At 39.1% G+C, this 18,426-nt stretch overlaps 1 protein-coding gene across 5 annotated transcripts in view; it reads left to right on the forward strand.

The window, feature by feature from the left end:
* SMYD3 (SET and MYND domain containing 3) overlaps positions 1-18,426 on the forward strand; it is a 372,579-nt gene that overhangs the window by 242,098 nt on the left and 112,055 nt on the right. The window lies entirely within an intron of this gene.

The raw sequence follows: 18,426 nt of genomic DNA on the forward strand, positions 1-18,426 counted from the left end.
TATTTGAGGTTCATGACTGCACATTAATTTCCAAAGCTGAGCCTAATTGTGATAATCAGTTTTGCCTCTCAGCTGTGCTCAGTCATGCAAATTAAGGCAACTTCTGAACAACCTGTGCACATCAAATTTCATATTTGGTAAACCTTATGTGTTTCCCATCATGTTGGATGGGGCTGCCAATGTTTTAAATAAAGCAATTTGTTTTGCCATCTTTGAAGTGCCTGATGCATTAGTAACCCTGCCACCTTTGAAATTAAACAGGGTTTTGTCTGCAGTTTAAGCACTCTGAAGAGTCTTCTATTTTTAAATCTCATTGGAGTATTGGAAATGCCTTTAGCTCTCTTGCAAATGGGTTTTGTTTAATGATTGCTGTTGTCTCTAAATTGGTCCTGGCATTTTTAGTCATTTTGCAGTGAAGCAATTATTTTTGCTAATTGAATTTGCAGGGGAATGACTTGGGACAGAGAGCAAACAATGTCACATAGTCACAGGCACTTTAGGGTTGAGAAGTTCATCCAAAATATGGCATGCAGCCTTTTTATTTCATCTTATAAATATCCCCATATATGAGTAATTTTAATGTCTGGGATCCAAAGGCTTCATTGCTTCCTCGAAGTGAAATATTCACTTTGCATCTGTAGAGCCTGCAACATAAGTGTCCTAAGTGATGTTTTCAAAAGCACATTGGTTTTGATACAGTGTTCATTTTCATTAACTGCTCAAGTACTACATTGGTGGGTACAAATGCTGGAAAGACAGATATCTGTCAGATTCCTGTGATTACCTGAGTTTTTTTCAGCAGCAAATCCAGGCAACGGAAAAAGAGATGCCATTGAGCCAGGCCTATGGGTCTCAGCAGCTTGCGGCAATATTAGATGTTCAGGTATGCTAGGAATATAGAAATGTCACAGTCTTTTCTCTCCCTGTCCCTGACTGAATACATTAGCTTAGAGCAGTGTTAAAGATGCCTGACACACCTACTGCAACTCTTCAGGCATGGATCATCACTGGTCATAGCATTAAGTAAGTTTTTGGATAAACCAACCATTTAATTATTTCAAAAAGCCTGCAAAACATATAAATTTTGGCTGAATTGCATTGATATCAAAAGCTAAGGAAAGAAATAAGCTTACTAATTGCGTAGCAACTGAGCAGTAAGATAGCCAAGCTGTGGGGAGAAGAAGTAAAGAGAAAACTGAGCTACGTTTTAAGGAGATCTTGCTTACTTAGTTGAAATACTCCTAACACTGACGTGACATGCTGGGGAGTTTCTAAGCATCACAGACTGTAAAGGACTGATTCTTAGAAATTGCCAGTAAGGAAAACAAGAGAGAAAGACATAGAATCTCTTTAAAATACACTAAAGAAAACAAGAAAGGACAAAAATCAGGTGGCAAAAAATACATTTATTTTTGTGAACAGGCAAAACCAGTATTGTGCTTTAAGCGAAATGATGCTTTGCCATCACTTAGCACCATTATTGCTGCACTGACATTCCCTGAACAAGCTCTCTTTGTGAATATGTTTCTGTTAATTTGACAGCCTCCGGTAACGTTCAGATCTCTCTTGGGACGTTAATATGTCCTGGGCTGAAATGAATACTGTGTTTAAGCATGGTTTATAGCTTGTTTTTAAATATTTTTTTTTTCTCCAGCAGTTAAAAAAATAAAAATCTATGCATGGTTTGAGATCACCACCAAGCAGGTGATGGGGAATGAGGTAAACACAAAAGAAAATGGTGCGGCATCTATGCTGTGGCACAATGTCTGGTCCTGGGAGGGCTATACAAAGTTGACTGTAGTGCCCTGTGTGGGGATTCGCATTGCTGTAGGGTGAGCCTCCTGGTGGGTCAGGTCAGCTGTGTGTTGAGCTGTGGCACAGGTTTTCTGCTGTCTGCACATGGATGGTGGTGAATCTCCACGTTCTTGTGGGATGAGTGTGTGTGTCTAACAGCTGCTTTGAAAATATCAGCCCTTTGAAAATACCAGCACTAAAGAACTGGCCAAGTCATTGTGCTCTTAAGTAAGGCATTGGAAATTGTGTTTTTTGTCTTCCATCTGATAGTTGTGGTCTTGCTCTTTCATTACATTTCCACACTCTCATGAAAGTGAAGCTAGGATGTGTACAGAAATGCCATCATTCATTTTGTATTCTTTGCAGTGTACTTTCCATCTACACATCGTGGAGCAGAAAATGAGAGACTTGCAGTACCCCAATTCTCACAGGGGATCATTAGGGTTCCCCACTGCTGTCTAATCATGTGCTGTCCTATTGATGTGTAGTCAATTGATAGGGTAATTGTGTTTTGTGCACTAGATCTCGCTTGAATACAGCAGTGTTTTGTTTTTAGTTATGAAAATGCGGCATGGTTTTAAGCTTTAAAATGAACAGCAGATCTTTCTGTGCTTGACGAAGCATAAGCACAAATTAAGGAGGGATTAAGGAAAAAAGGAACACTTAAAATACATATGTTTGCAGACGGGTTTTTGTGTGGAAGGAGTCTGTCAGATGCACGCCAAATCAACTAAGTTTTTAATTGTCCTGATGCTGGGAGGAGTTGGTGGGTGAGACCATCAGTCCATCAGGGTGCTGCCAGGCAGCTGGCACATGCCTGTCCCAACACCTTGGATACATGAGAGCCAAAGGGTTTGCTGCAGGCCTGAGCGCTGCCAGAGGGCTGCTGAGCGGCATGGAAGAAGGACGCTGTCTTGAGGTTTTTCTCCCTTGTGTAGACTTCGTGTGTGGAGCTGCAGTCATCAGCCCATCAGGGGCTGTGGCTGTGGCCATGCCAGCTAGGCAGGCTGCTCTGGGTTTTGAGTTGTAAAATATACAAACTGATTTTCTCCATCATAAATTTTATTTCCCCTACCCCTTGTTCTTTTTAAAGACTGGCAAATTCATAATAGAAGACCTCTGTGAGCACAGTCTGATCTCTGCTGCCCAGGCAAAGTCATCATGACATCAAAATAAATGTGAAACTTTTTCAGTCTTCTGACTCTCCTGATTTAAAAAAAAAAAAAAAAAAAGTATTATTGCAGATTCGAGGAACTAGAAAGGTCTTCTAAGATTAAGAGGCTGGATTTTTTGCTGTTTTGTTTTGTCTTTTAAATTTAATGACTGAATAAACAGGTCCCAAGAAACTGGTTGAAACTGAAACCAGATCCTCAGTTTGCAGATTAAAGTTGACTTTATGATTCCTCAGTGAAATTATTTTTGCTGCTCTAAGGTAAAAATGTAGTTAATATTACTGTAGCATCACTGACTGTTAAACATGGAGGTAAAAGCAGAGTATTCATGCTTCATGAAAAGGTGGAGGAACAGTGCAAGACGTTTGTGAATGTTATGCTATTCCATATTTTTATTCCTTGACAGACTGGCTGAAGGGATATAGCATTACCATCTCTCTTTTTAGTAGAAAATACAGGCAAATAGAAGTGGTTCCCCATTGTTCATTTTGGCATTTTCAAGACATCCCCCAAGTCTCTGTTCCATTCACCACCCTCTTACTGCCTGCAGAGAGTTTTGCTAACAGTTGGTGAGTCATCATCTGATTTTGGAATTAAAAATAAATATTCATTTGATGTGAATGGGTCTCTTCCTACCAAGAGAACTTTGAGCTTTGCATATTTTTCCCAAGTATACATGTTGTCTTTTCATTATGGCTTTATATGTTTATGCAAGGAAGAAGAATGTAACCTACCTCCTGACAGATAGTAAAACCAACCTCTTAACAGGGATGGCTGGTCTATTTGAGGTAGCCAGCATGCAAATTACAGCTTTTTCAATTTGGGAATTCTTGCTTGTTCATCAAGTATGAAATACCAAAACCTGGCATTTAACATTTTCATATTCATCATCTCCACTGTTCCTGATGAGTGTTTTCTCCACTGTTACTGATGAAGTGTTTTTTTGGTTTGGTTGTTTTGTTTGTTTTTTTAGTCATATTTTACGTGACTAGCTGCAAACAAGTGTTGGTTTTCAGTGTGAGAACACCTGGTAAAAGCAGATTGGGAACACAGGAAAGCAGAGATGAATTGCCCAGACCTATCAGTTGCACACCAGAGGGACGCAGGAATTAAAATGTCACTGTTCTGGAGGGAGGAGGTGATCAGTGTGATTTTGAAGCCTGCCACCACCTCACTTCAGGTGACAAAATATTTCTGACATTGGTGTTAAAAAACAAAAACAAAAAACACTTCTCTTACGCTACCTGTGAATTGGTTGGAAACCTCCTTGTGTGGAGAACCTTTTGACATGTCAGAGCTGAAATTCTCATCAGACTTATGGGAGAATTGCTGTACTGTTGATACAAACTCACCAAGACTCAGTGTTTTATAACACAGAGAAGAAAATGGAAATCTCAGTGGTAGATTCATACTGCAAGAAAGTTGGTAAAGACCACCTTGTACACCCTAGTGCAGAAGCTTGAGTTTGCACCCAAAAAGTGACCATCTGTTGATTGGAAAAATGTAAAAATGTACTCGAAAGTGTGATGTGTTGGGCTTGGCATAAGTTATGTCAGAAATCTCAAATATGTAATTTTATATCTTGCCATGCTGGAAAATTAAAAAAACAAACAAAAACAACAACAACACAAAAAAAAAAAACTCCAGTCTTTTGAACTAACTGTTGCTTAGGCTAAATCAATTGCCCACTATATATGTAGAATTAGGCATTTCCAAAAGCATTACAAAGCAGGTATATTTTTATTTCCCTGCTAAATCTTATAGACAGGATTTCTTCCTTCTGTAAGATGTAGTAAAATTATAAATATATAACCTGATGCCAGGATATGTGTCCTGTTGGATCCTGTTGGATATGTATATTTACTAGGAGCACACAAATATCCTACTCCATATGTATTACTGAATATTCCTTGTAGATGATTGCTGTTTAAGGGATACTGTTGACTTGAATGTATCCATTGAAAATGGCATCTGCTTACCTAAATGAAATCATGGACATGATGTGAAAGATTCTCATGGATTTTGCCACCCGATGGAGCCATTTGGCTGCTAAAGGAAAAAGCAACTCACAGGTAATTGCAAACAATCACAGAATCACAGAATTTCTAGGTTGGAAGAGACCTCAAGATCATCGAGTCCAACCTCTAACCTAACACTAACAGTCCCCACTAAACCATATCCCTAAGCTCTACATCTAAACGTCTTTTGAAGACTTCCAGGGATGGTGACTCCACCACCTCCCTGGGCAGCCTGTTCCAATGCCTCACAACCCTTTAAAGTAAAGAAGCTCTTCCTAACATCTGACCTAAAACTCCCCTGGCGCAACTTTAGCCCATTCCCCCTCGTCCTGTCACCAGGCACGTGGGAGAACAGGCCAACCCCCACCTCTCTACAGCCTCCTTTAAGGTATCTGTAGAGAGCGATAAGGTCGCCCCTGAGCCTCCTCTTCTCCAGGCTGAATAAGCCCAGCTCCTTCAGCCGCTCCTCGTAGGACTTGTTCTCCAGGCCCCTTACCAGCTTCGTCGCCCTTCTTTGGACCCGCTCAAGCACCTCCATGTCCTTCTTGTAGCGAGGGGCCCAAAACTGAACACAGTACTCGAGGTGCGGCCTCACCAGAGCCGAGTACAGGGGGACGATCACCTCCCTAGCCCTGCTGGTCACACTATTTCTGATACAAGCCAGGATGCCGTTGGCCTTCTTGGCCACCTGAGCACACTGCTGGCTCATATTCAGCCGACTGTCCACTATCACTCCCAGGTCCTTCTCCGCCTGGCAGCTCTCCAACCACTCATCTCCCAGCCTGTAGCTCTGCTTGGGATTATTACGCCCCAGGTGCAGGACCCGGCACTTGGCCTTGTTAAACTTCATGCAGTTGACCCCAGCCCATCGGTGCAGCCTATCCAGATCCTCCTGCAGAGCCTTCCTACCCTCGAGCAGATCGACACACGCACCTAACTTGGTGTCATCTGCAAACTTACTGAGGGTGCACTCAATGCCCTCGTCCAGATCATCGATGAAGATGTTAAAGAGGACCGGCCCCAGCACCGAGCCCTGGGGGACGCCACTAGTGACTGGCCTCCAACTGGATTTGACTCCATTTACCACAACTCTCTGGGCCCGGCTATCCAGCCAGTTTCTAACCCAACGAAGCATGCGCCAGTCCAAGCCAAGAGCAGCCAGTTTCTTGAGGAGAATGCTGTGGGAGACGGTGTCAAAAGCCTTGCTGAAGTCAAGGTAGACCACATCCACAGCCTTTCCCTCATCCACCCAGCGCGACACTTTGTCATAGAAGGAGATCAGGTTCGTCAAGCAGGACCTGCCTTCCATAAACCCATGCTGACTGGGCCTGATCGCCTGCTTGCCCTTCAAGTGCCGCATGATGACTCCCAAGAGGATCTGCTCCATGAGCTTCCCTGGTACTGAGGTCAAACTGACAGGCCTGTAGTTCCCCGGGTCAGCCCTCCGGCCCTTCTTGTAGATGGGCGTCACATTCGCTAGCCGCCAGTCAGCTGGGACCTCCCCCGATAGCCAGGACTGCTGATAAATGATGGATAGTGGCTTGGCCAGCACCTCTGCCAGTTCTCTCAGTACCTTTGGGTGGATCCCATCCGGCCCCATCGACTTGTGCACATCCAAGCGCCGTAGCAGGTCACCAACCAGTTCTTCGTGGATGGTGAGGGCCACATCCTGCTCCCCATCCCCTTCCACCAGCTCAGGGTACTGGGAATCCAGAGAACAACCGGTATTGCCGCTAAAGACTGAGGCAAAGAAGGCATTGAGCACCTCTGCCTTTTCCTCATCTCTTGTAACTAAGTTTCCCCCTGCATCCAGTAAAGGATGGAGATTCTCCTTTGTCCTCCTTTTTGTGTTGATGTATTTATAAAAGCGTTTTTTGTTATCTTTAACAAATAGCTATAATGTTAAAATTGAGGGTGTCTTGGTGTCTGTTCCTTTCATATTCTGTAATACCAACACTAATTATTAAAGCAAAGCAGTGTATCTGCTGACCAAAATAAACTATCCTTGTGATTAGCTGTTTTCATGAAACTTAGTAAAGTTTTGAAATTATCGAACACCTGATATAGGTGAAAGACTGGTTCAAAGAAATCAGTGATTTCTTTCACTGTACAGAAGGCAGGAAAATCTTCAGACATCTCCAGTTACCTTCTTAGTGAGGACAGTGTTTTCCGCTCCTACACAGCTGAAAGAGACAAAAACATGTCCAGACTTGTATCAAGGAAACCCCGAGTACATCTATCAGGAGGTTGGATTGGATTGAATATCCGAAAAAAGTACTGGTCAAAGGACAAAACCACAAACGTGAATAAAGACTCAGTTAACGTGGGTAATCTGGCAAACAGAGTCCAGAAAGACATTTGTTCAGCATAGGGACAGCTTGTCTCTTAAGTCCTAGAGCACTTGTACCAGTAAAATTTCTCCAGATGTCAGTAGGGATTTCTGCATCAGAAAGGACTACAAGATATGATCTTACTAATGTCTATTTGTTTTGAGGTATATCACTGCTTCATTCTGTGGGGATTTGTACTGATGGTAACTCTCCGTAAGCCAGCTGAACTATGCACCCTTTAGAATTTATGATGGCTGTAAAGTTTCTGCACTGAAATGCAGTCTTTCCTATGAATTTTTAGTGTAAGCTTTCCTAAGCCCCGTCTTACATTACATTTCCTAAATTCATGGCAAAAATGCTATACTTGTTAGGCATCTATTTCAAAGGTCAGTATGGAGTTCTGCCTCAGTTCATATATAAGAAAAATAACTGCAAGGAAGCATTGTTTTCTATTGGCTTTTCCACATATCTACTTCTTATTTTTACTTCATTTTCAGCATAAGATTTCAGAGTGTAAAGCCAAAGTGGACTATTACATCAGCTAATTTTGCTCGTACATGACAATGCCTTAATTAGCTATTCCTTTATTGTGCTCCTTAGTTTATATTTAACCTATGGATTGCTTTGAGTCAGACATCTAAACTGAGTATGAATGTGTTTGGAGATAAAAACCTACATGTTAATTTGTTCCCAGCTCCTCGTCTTTACTATTAAAAATGTACATCATTTAGAAATCTGAATGGACTGGGTTTGGGCATACAGATGCCAGCTCTTGCTGTTTAGCGAGAGTTTGAAGGCATACAAGAACTTTTGCTAAAGAGGTTGTGTTTAATTATTATTTGTATGCTAATTGTGCTTTGGAATTTTTAAGACACCTCACTTTAGCCATTATTAGCTTTTTCCCTTGTTGCACTTCTGTGCCTATATGATCCAAGCAGAGAGAATGAAATCATAATTTCCTCTCTTCTGGGGAAAATATCCTTGGTGTCTTGTTATGTGTTGTTGTTTTGTTTTATTATTATTATTGGAGTCTCTTAACAGGAGTTAAGACTCATTGCTTTAAAGACACATGTGTCTAATAACAAGGGTTTCACGTTTTCTGATTTCAGTACCCTTATGTAGTCTCCTACAGATCAGAAGCAGTGCACAGCTGCAGATATTTGTGCACATGTAGTGCCTTACAGGATCACTGCTTAGCTGCATACATTTTATATGCTTTCCTTCTGATACGGATCTGAAGCTGCCAACAACAGCGTGGGAGCGGCAAAATGAAAAAGAAGGGAGGAATGTTTTCAATAAAACTCTGCCTCCCTTGCATAGTCTAAGTGACAGTAAGCATTCCAACTTTGAGGGCTCTTAGTTGGCATTGTATGCAACAGGATTTCAAAGTAGGGAGAAAAAGACAAATATAAAGAGGGGGAAGAAAGGACTGCAGCACCAGTGGACTTCATTCAGACTTGCAGCCAAAACTGTGAAGAGAGAGGTGATGACAACTGCAGAGTTATATGTGTGTAAGAGCAAAGTTTCCCACACGTGTTCTCATCTGTATCACAGCTTGGGGTGCTTGGTAATGGAGGGTTTGGGCTCCAGCCATTAGGGAGGCAAGGCCAACCACAGAGTTCAGATCTGGATCCAAACTTCTTCATGTTTGGGAATAGTTATTCCTCTGGCCTGCGATTCTACTTAGCTATGCACAAAAATAAGTAAGAAGCTTGAAGAAAAGATTATTTTCAAATTGCAACAGTAATACTGCAAGCCCCTTAGCAGTTCTGGTTAACCAGGGAACTATACAAGTTTTTGTATTTTGTTTTTTAAAGTTTGTCCTCTTGTCCTGATGTCGAGCAAACACAGTGCAGAAGTCTGACACTAGATAGTTGCCTGTGTGAAGTGGTTCATGGGTTACTTTATTATTATTATTATTATTTTTTTTTTTTTTAGAGAGTATCGTATTTTTTAATGTAAAACGTTTATTTTTTTTCTTCTGGTCTTTCAAAAATAACACATCTAAGTAATGCTCATGCTCCTCCTAATCACAGTAACTGCTGGCTTTGGATTAACATGGCTCATTCCATTACAGAGTGTTCACCTTAAGATACAGTTGGACTCAAAGCGATCCTATCTCATGACTACTATTGTATATAATTTAATTAAGGGGTAATCCCTTTTGAAATTGGTCATTAGCATTAGCTAGCAAATTGCTTTGGTTGCTTCAAAAGGTTAATACTAAAGCTTGGTAAGCAATAACTAATTTCATGAGGATTTATTGCTATTAAAAATATAATCAATTTCTAATAGCAATACTTCATTATTTTAAAAGGCTGTAGGTTGGTTGACTGTGCTCAGATTACTTTACAATGGATATTTTTATGGCAGATGAATAATTATCTGCTAGTCAATTCAGTTTAGAGTTCTCAGATTTAGCATTTCAATTATGAATTCTTCATTTGTTTTACTAATTGTTTGGTTATATTTGACTATGCTGAACTATACATGCATGCATAATATATGACATATTATTCATGAAATTTTCCAATGTGACAGGCTCTGGTTACTCATGAGTAATACAGTATCTGTTACATAATAAATAGAGTAAAGCTACTTTATGTAATCTTGTCCTAAGTTCTTAAGCATAATTATCTGAACTGTTGAAAGGAAATAAGTGTTTAAATTAATCTGATGCACAATGTAGTAATTTGAGGTAAGAAATTATTATGCGACAGGTAGGACTCTCCTAAATACGTTTATGACAGGAACAAATGAGATAAATGAAGAGATTTTTTATTTAATGCCAAGATTGAAGCTGGCTGAGACTGTGGCCTTGACCTTACTAATTAGTAGTTCATTCTTTCTGGGCCAAATTATCTACTGCTGTAAATGTATGCTGCTCTATTAATTTCAGTAAAACTAGATTGGATTACATAGGCATAGAATTTAGTTTGTGAAGAAGAAATTATTGCTGCAGTATGAAGCTGAAGCGGTGGATAGCATCTATCTTTTTTCATATATGTTCCTGTGTGTGCTTTTTGTAGTTGGAAGCCATCAGCTGTATGCCCTGTTAGACTGAGACTGTTTACGCTCACTGTATCATTAGGAAAATAATACTAATTCACGTAATGTCTTTTCATCTCACTTCCAAGCTTTGCTTAAAAGCAAAGGAGGATTGAGGATTTGGCTACAGGATTTTGGCTACAAAAAAGCATTGCATCACCACAGAGAGGAGCATCAGTTAACTTCAGACAGTTATCACCCAGACTGTCACAGGTTAGGTATAGGCTGGCCGTGAGTGCATAGTGATATTCCTTGCTTCATGGACGAGACCTGGGGTAGTTGCTGACTCATTTGTTTCTTTAGTTCTGGAGAGTTACTCCAGTTTCATTAAAACAAGGCGAATGAAATATAACAGTTCTTTCCTCTGTTTCTAAAAGAGAAACGACAAATTTTATCTTTTCCCTTGTAAAACTTAAAATTTTATCAAGAGAGGTAAACATTACTAAAAATAGATCCTTCGTGGGGTAGCTTCTACCAGAGGGGAAGATTCAAACAGGTGCTCTTTATGTGATTTTAGTTTGGAATTTCTATGTTTAAAGACAAGCTGATAACCTTGACAATGAAATGTAGCCCTGCAATAAACTGTTATGGCTGAAATCCACATGCATTCGTAAACATTGGAAGTTAATTTTGAAAAACTTCAGGCATAATAATATGTCTTCACATGCTTCTACTGTATGCTATGACTTTTGTAACATCAATTTCTGCTAGTAAAAACTGCTTTCATTTATTACAAATGCAAGCTGCTGATTGTGTAGTTCATTTCCTAGTGCAGAAAAGTGCAGCTTAGTTGCCATCTTTAGTTTTGCCTTCCTGGTGCAATATGGAAAGAAATCTGACTTCCCCCAAAATTTCTTACAAGCAAGGGGAATTTGGGAATACTCTAATAGAGTGAATTCAGTGGCTTTTGTGTAATCTGTATTACACACTCTTCTTCCAGAATTACATTACAATTTTGTGTGTAATCTGTATTACACACGCTTCTTCCAGAATTACACAGAATAATAGTATTTATTTCAGCCAGAAGTAGGTTAAGCTTTCAGAGCAGAAAACCACAATTTAGTAGAAAAAGTGTATAAAAACTCATTGCAAACATAAATAGGAATATCTCCATTGACTCCACTGGCATTGTGCGTTTCAAGAGATACAGCAATCAGCAGTCCAAGGAATCAGTACTGGGCACAGCACGAATAATGTATATATTCAGTTAATCTCACTAAGTTAAAAAACTGATTTAACTAGCTAGCACATGTGCTTGGATTTTTTTGCACTATGGGATACTAGCGTATCAGTTCCATTGGCACATATGTACCAGTGACCAGTTCATCCAGCATCTTGACTTTTCTGACATGGGTATATATGTGGTTGTGGAGGGTTTTATTTTGAAGAGCACGTTGTTACATTAGTCATGAAGTTACACATTGTGACATCTATTATTTTACAGAGAAGTATGTATGAATGACGTCCACTGTTAGTACTGAATAAGTAAACTTCTCTATTGCAATTTTTATGTAGGAAGAGTATGAGAGGAGATCTGTCTATCTGCAATATGTTGAATAATAATCCTGAAACCTGCCAAATTCCTAGCAGAAATGTGGTTCCTGGAGCCGCTCTTTTATACTGAATGCTAAATATAGTCTTCTGAGATGGAAGGATAAAATCAGCATTCAAAGAATATTAGTATTAGGACTGCTAAAAGATTTACTTTCCATTCACTACCAGCATTTTTGCTCTCACATTTTTCATGTTTACCTGCAGGCTCAGCAAAGGGCTTCATTGTGCACCCTCTACCTTCACGCAAATGTGCTGGCTAACAGAAAACCAACAAGAACATTGCTGCATTGATTTTCTCTCATGCCTGCAAGCCATGAAGTTTCCATGATGAATATAAATCAATATTTGTGGTAGAACAGAAGGTGATCTGCATAATTGCTGATGAAAGAGTGAACACTGAAACTTTCATTCAACAATCTTTGTTATTTGTAAATACCTTCCGATAATTCCCACTGCACCAGGCTTCGTACTGTGGAGCCTCAAGTTTTTGGTGTGGAATTGGCAGAGTTCCCTCAGCTCTGACCCCATGAAAAGATTTTAGAAAAAGTAAATTAAAAAGTAACTAGGATTTGTCCAAGGTGCCCTGCTTTCTTACTGCATGTTGGAGGGGAAATGCAACAAAGGCCATTGAATCATTCCCCGAAGATTGACAGAATTATGTACATAGTGATGATGCCGAGCTTTTTTTGCAGGCTAGAAAACTGCAATCCTAGCTCTCCTCTGGCTTATCTGGTCTCCTCTCTGATAATGGGAGGCCCCAGTCACTGTTATTTCCTTTTTGCTTCCCTCACATAAGTTTCTTTTCAGTCTCCTTTTTACCAATCCTCTACAAAGGGATAGAAAAACAACTGCAAACTTTGAAATTGTAACTAATACAATTGTACGTAATCTCTTGAAGGTGTGTGTTCATATTTTGCATGTGTACGAGTAAGCACAGTGTGAGTGTTGCCCAAGTGATGGGGAATGTGACGTAAACTCATTATAGATATTCTAGATGTGATTCGTAGTTTAAGCTTTAGCTAAGAGTCCACTAGAAATTTCTTTCTTCTTGTGCCCATTTTTCAATGAAAAAGAAGCTGTTCTGTGAACTTTGTGTATAATCGTTTTAGCACTTAAAGGAATGTGTACAGATTTTGAAACTTTAGCTACTGGTTTTCAAAATGGAAGGACCTTAGAGAGTGGTTTTATCTCACCTTTTTTTTTTTTTTTTTTTTTTTTTGTCTCCTTGTACAAATTCTGCATGGAAAACTGGCCTGCCACACACGTGGCATAATGTACATTAGAAATGGCTCTGCAATACTTTGCTTTGCTCACTGTTACTAACTGGCTTTCTGTCAAAAAATCCACCTTTTAAAAGCTTCATGTGTTTACATTTTAAGTATATAGGTAGCTCAGTAAAAACAGGGATCTTTGTGAACTAGTAGCTGAGCTTAGTGGAAATAAATACTTGTTCTGTATCACTTTAAAGTTCTACATTAGTTGAAGGAAAACTTTATTACAGCTATGTTAGCTACACTTGGCGGATACATATGTTTTTTATGTGTATATTTAAAGAGCATAGAGTAGTGGCCTAATCTGACTATCACAAGCTGTCTTTTGACCTGGATAAGTATGTGAAATATTAGTGATCACAAAGATAAACTTTGGCAGTTTGCTGTGCATGAAAAAAATCCCAATCTTAAATAAACACCAGCATTTTAAAATTTTGCATAGCTTCAGCATTACAATGTTTAGACTTATAGTCTTAAATTTTAAAGAAATGAAAAGATGGTCACATCCACCTTGTCTAGAGCATAAGCTGAGAGAGGAAAGAAATATGTGCTAATACCTAGATCAACCTGACGTAGACGCCTTTTCTAATGGGGCTAAGTATCAAAGAAGAATTTTGGTTCTTTGTTGCTTAGAAATTGAAATTTTGTGCATGTAGGATGCACTATTAGTGAAGTCAGACTGTGCATATGTTTTTGTCTGGAATTAAGACTGAGAAACATAGAAGATGAATCCTTGCATGCTAATGCTGCATCCAATTGTGTGAATTGTGAAATACGAAAATTACATGTTACTGTTAGTAGTGATTTCTTTTTAATACTAAGGATTTTTCTCTGCTAGCCCTTGTACTTACATAATTTGTGTGAGAGCTGTAGTAACTGGTGAGGCAACTTTAACTGTAGACTAATAATTCAGCTTGTGTAGGACTGCTGCACAAGTCAGAATATCGAGGGAACAGGGATTTGCCCAAGACAGATAACAAGTCAGTGCTGATCTAATACAGAAATGAGGTTTGCCCAAGTCCCAGCCATCCACACAAGCAGTGTGACCACAATGCCATCTGCAATTTTATTCCTCTAGCTCTGTACTTATCTTTTGATATTCATCAGTGATATTAATCCCTGCCAAATGTTTGTCAGTCCAGTATTTTTTGAACTAGTTTTTTTTTTCTTTTTTTGAAAATGGCAAGAACAGGTGGCTTGGTAGTTTCCAATCAAGAAAGAATGCTAATGAATTATACAGAACTTCTGACTTGTATTAAGCAGCACCATGACATGTTATAACAGTCTGACAAAGCCAGCATTTCCTATAAATCACATTTCAGGGGGCAAAAATATCCACCTGTCATAGCTGAGGCCTCTACAGGAATCGGTGTTTGAAGCTGATGTGATTTGCACCGTCTCCTAAAGTACCTCTTTATGATTTCTGTTTCCTTTTTTAACAGACAAAATAAGATAATTTAATCTTTTCTTCCTGCTGTCCAGTCAAGACAGCATTATGCACTTTGCTTCATTTCTGGAAACTGTCTATTGTTCTTTCACAAGAAGAAAACCCATTTCAGGGATGGTGTTTGCAGAGTCACTGGCCACATGCCAAAATTTTGATGTTCTCATCAAGAGACTGTACACTTGCATGTCCACGCAGTGTCTCATCTCAGTAAGAAATTGATTTCATATAAGTCTGTTAAATTTTGTTTGTTCCTACATACTTATCTTAGTGGCCATAGAGAGGACCTGGAGACCAGACATAGGATTGAGAGAAACACTGTAAAGACTGATGATTTGTATCCTAACAAATGATAGTACAATTAGTTGATGTAACATATGAAATCAGATTCTACCTCTTCAATAGACAATGATGTGTATCCACCAATATAAAATCAAATAGGTAAAATAATTTTCTGATATAAAGCAGGGAGTGTTTGTTTCATAATTTATCCTTTGGGCTTGGAATTATTCATCATTTCCAGTTTTCAGAGATCATAACCATAACTTTTCTTGTGCAATTTGACCTGAGAAACAGATTTCAGTAGAGAGGTCAAGTCATCCGAGAGTTATTTCTGTCTTACAAGTGAAATAAGCAGGAAGGAAGTGTTGGTACTCTGAGGAAATGTTCAGGCATCTTAAAATTTTCTACTTTTTCTGTTATATACCTGTGTAAGAGATCTGTGTAGCTCAATGAGATACTGTTTGAATTCATAGAAACAAGATAGGCTAAATCCCCAGCTGGTATAAATCAGCCTTGTTTTACTGAATCAGTAGAACTATGTGCTTGCTTTATACTAGCAGACAAGCTGGGTGAAAGTGCACATTAGAAGGAAGCTTATGAGCATGCATGTATTACTTACTATGTATATTAGTGGTAATTATCAGGAATATAATTCCAGTGGCTCCAGGGGATACATGAACAAATTTAAAAATAAGATTAATTTAAAAAGTAAAACAAATTTAAACAATAAAAAGAGGATTGAAATAATAATAAAAAAAAGTAAGGCCACACGTGTTCAGCTGCCACTGGAAGCTGAAACTTGGTATTTCTATTTTATATATGACCCATTCAGTAATTTAATTCAGTTTTTGGTGTTGGTTTGGGACCTAATGGGTTTAAGGATAGATTGCCTTCCTGTGCACTTTGATCTAATATCAAGATGCTTTGGATTCTTTGAGAACTATAATTTTCTTTTAGCTCCTCAAACTGCCGCAGGATTTATTAAAGCAATGAAAACAGGATACTAAAGCCATGCTAGAGACACAAGCACCTCAGTCTTGCTGGAAGTCCCTTTTGCTGAGAGTTCTATCCCTTTCAAACAGTGAGAAGCATATCATAGCGTACAGAGTATTGCTCACAAACCTCTGGCTTGTGTAAAGGCTTAGAGAAAGCATTAAAACCAAAACAAGAAAAAGGGAACTGTTGTCACTTGCACTTCTTTTTATGTGTGCCCTGTAGTCTTGATTCAATTTTCTTCATCCTTTGCAAGAACAGCTTGGGGAGTGTTGAGAGTTTTTTCATGGAATATTGTGTACAGGCAAAACAAGGTCACTCCTGCCTCCTTTCCAACAGCTCCATCCTCAGAATGCTCCCAAGAAACATCTCTTGGCAGCATATACAATGATTTGACTCAGCAAAGGATGTTATCCAGTAGAGAAAAATATCATTAACTGAATAAAAGTCATTTATACAGAACAAACTGTTTCCTGTAGCCCTCATCACTGCCCTACCTTTTGGACCAATGCACATGTTGATTAACTTGAGAGCTGATGTGAGATGGAGTTCACTAGAAAAAGGAGGTGGTAGGTACAGATTCCATAATAAAGAACAGGACACAAAAAGAAAAAATGTGTGAGTGCATACATCATGAATTAGTAGTGATAAATCTATGCCATGAGCTCCATGTGTTCAAAGATGATGAAAAAATACCTTAAATATTTTTCAGTTTCCCTATAGAGTTATGCTTTTCTTGTGTCAAATCTTGATCTACAGTTCTATTGAGGGAAGGATCATTTGCAATGTTAAAACCATCCCTTTCACTTTAGATTTAAAGCAGGATGACAGAAATATAAACATTGTATTAACTAATATTGATTTTTTTATTTTTTTTTTTTGATGGAGAGGCATACAGCGATGAAAGTAATGAGAAATTCTGAATTTAGGTTCAAAGCCAGTCCCTTCACCTTTGTTCTGAAAGTTTAGCCTTTTATGGGAAAGAAGTGCCTGCTGACATTATTGAGTACATACGTCAATGACAAATGGCCCACTGAAATAAATGGAGCCACAGTTTCATCTCAAGATAGCAAAACAGATCTTTATGTATGTGCTCATTTTCTTTCTCTTGTAACTTAAATTGAAAGCTTAAGAACTGTGTGGTATCCTATAATGTTTCTAGACTACACTGAGGAGCAGATTAATGATTACAACTTGGCGTGTACTTTAACAGGAAGAAACTAAGCTGTTTAGCACTTTCCTGCAATATTTTGGATCACTTCCTTGGCCTTCTCTGAAATTCATTTCCTCTACAAGAGGTCAGTTATTTCTACTTCAGGTTAGCTTGGTTTGACCTCTGTCTTTTCTGCTTCATTCCTCAGTAAGCTTAGAGATAATATTTGTATTTGTAAAAACACCACGTAAGATACATGCAGGACTGAATTCAGTATGATAGTAGCTATTTGCAGCATTCCTGACAGGAAGTTGTGGTGGTGGAGAGTCAGAGCAATGTAACTCACTCACACCCAGGCAGACAAAGAGCAAGCAGTATCTGTCATTTGGGAACTAGTACCCAAGCAAAAGAATGTTTTTATGTGGTGGACAGGTCTGCACAGGTGTTTAGATCCAACTGACAGCTACAATATATGCCAGACAGGTATTTCTTTTCAGGAAAGAGTAACATAAGTGTTTTACCACATCCCATTTACATTCTCTCTGGGGGGAGTCCTGTTTTGTGAGAATCCTACTTGCCCCTTTCTGTCACCCGAGTTTGTTGACTAAGCATCCTTGCCCCACTCTGTGCACGTATAACATAAAGCTGTCTTTATAACGTATCTCTGCATAGCTGAGAAGTGTGCAATGCACCAGAGCCATGTAAGTGTCACAGCATATGCCCCTCTATGGGCTGTGAAGCCTTATCTGCCCATGCCTAATTGACCAGTGTTGAGCTGCTTTGACTGCTATTGGAATTTGATTGAATATTAATTGTTGAAATGAATCTGACTTGCTTACATGTGCCTGCACAACTTACACTCCAATTGCTTTGTCAATACACCACAAAAGAACCTGACAGGGTTATGTTAGGCAACTGTTAGAGTGAGGCTGCCTCCCTGCTTGCTTGGAACACTCTTGGGGAACATTTAACTCAAAATCTCAGTCCAGAAACACCCTGTTTCAGTCCCAGAGATAGATGAAATAATTAAAGACACTGAAGAGTGTCCCTAGTGTTGCCACAACGATGCTTTCAGTTACTGAAACTGGGATTGTGGTCAAGTTTTCCATTTTCAGCACAAACTTCACAACTGACTGTTAGATGGTAGTAATACTACAGTTGTCAGGCTAGCTATATACTTAGAGCTGTTAACTGATACAAAGACACTAATTAGTAAACCAATTAGCAAATTCTAAAAATTCAGGATTATGAGGATTGCCATATTGCTGTAAATGCAGAAATAGCTGCCATCGAAGATAAGGACAATTCTCTGAAGGTATATCCTATTTTATCAAAACATTCCCCACATGAAGAAATAACAGAAGCGA

Source organism: Oxyura jamaicensis, chromosome 3 (assembly GCF_011077185.1).
Source record: "Oxyura jamaicensis isolate SHBP4307 breed ruddy duck chromosome 3, BPBGC_Ojam_1.0, whole genome shotgun sequence".
NCBI classification, from domain to species: domain Eukaryota; kingdom Metazoa; phylum Chordata; class Aves; order Anseriformes; family Anatidae; genus Oxyura; species Oxyura jamaicensis.